Consider the following 1,508-nt stretch of genomic DNA (forward strand, 5'->3'; position numbering starts at 1 on the left):
TGCTTATCTTGCTGGGATCGTATGACCCCAGCTGACTTCCTGCCCTTTGGGCAGGGGGCTGGACTCGATGATCTTCCGAGCTCCCTTCCAGCCCTAATGTCTATGAAATCTATGAAATCTATGAAGAAAGCTTCATCCTTCTGGTCTGGTGATCTGTAAGAGACATCCAACATTTAAGGTTACCATATTTCGATCAGGAAAAAAGAGGGTGGGAAAGGAGAGGAGGGAAGGACATATGATTGTGGGGGGAGCATGATAGTCCCATGCCCTCTGCTCCTCACTGCTAAGCCCCTGCTCCCCCAGCACTGCCAGCCCCCCTTCATTCCCAACCCACAGCCCCCTGCTTCTCTGCCCTGCTGGTGCCCCTCACTCCTGACCCACATCCCCTGCTCTCCAGCCCTGCTGGACCCGCAGACCCTTCCCCACGCACACAATGTCTCTTTACCTGGCTTGCCAGGACCCATACAGGGATCATGTGAACCCCAATAGCTAATCACTTTGCCCGCTGCTTCCAGTCCCAAGGAGCCAGCCAGGGAGAGCAGAGGGAACATTAAAAAAATGGACATTTGCTGTTATTTTATAGACTCACCCAGATGCAGAACAGGGGGCCAAAAAGCAGGACATATCCAGGAAAACCCAGATGTATGGTAACCCTAATCCATGATGTCACCCATTTTATTCTTGTCTCTGACCCTAACCCAGAGACTTTCAACAATCCTTTCTCCAGTTTCATACTGAAGGTCTGATCATATAATCATACAGAACTTTTACATAAAGAGCAGCTCCTCCTCCTCTTCTGCCCTGATTGTCCTTCCTGAACAGATTATGGTGATCCATGACGGCTTCAGTAATGCAAGCTATCCCACCAAGTCTCTGTTACTCCAGTTTCATCATAGTTCCACAACTGTGCAAGGTCTTCCAATTCTTTCTCCTGAGCTGCACAGGTGGGGAGACGGTCCTCTATTCAGTGAGGGTACTCCCCAGAGCCATCTGGGTGGGGTGCTATCTGCGCAGCAGCAGTGCCCAGTGGGCTTCCAGCTTGTGGGCTCTAGGAAGAGTTGGATCTTGTGGGTGCTGCTTGTGAGCTAGGGCAGCACCCACACAGCTAGAACCCTGCCCAGGCAGCCCTGGGGGGTGCCACCACCACAGAGTTCCCTATGCCCCCCCCCCGAGACATCTCACAGGCTGCATGGCCTAGTGGCAGCTCATGTAGGCAGGCTCCACTGCAGGGGAAAAAAGTGGTGAGGGGCCTGATCCTTTTTTTCCCCCTGTGGAGCCTGCCTGCTTCTCCTGTGTCCAGGGGACAAGCTGCCAGTGAGCCGCCCTGAGCTGTGGGTGGCCGTGGACATTTCCTCCATGGTAGCAATACCCCCTGGGTAGCACCCACCCGCTAGAAGCCCACTCAGGGCGCCACAAAGGATCAGTTTCATAGTTTCTAGGGTTGGAAGGGACCCGAGTAGATCATCTAGTCCGACCCCCTGCCATGGCAGGAAAGAATACTGGGGTCA

This window comes from Crocodylus porosus, unplaced genomic scaffold (assembly GCF_001723895.1).
Source record: "Crocodylus porosus isolate Cpor-Errol unplaced genomic scaffold, CroPor_comp1, whole genome shotgun sequence".
Lineage (NCBI taxonomy): Eukaryota > Metazoa > Chordata > Crocodylia > Crocodylidae > Crocodylus > Crocodylus porosus.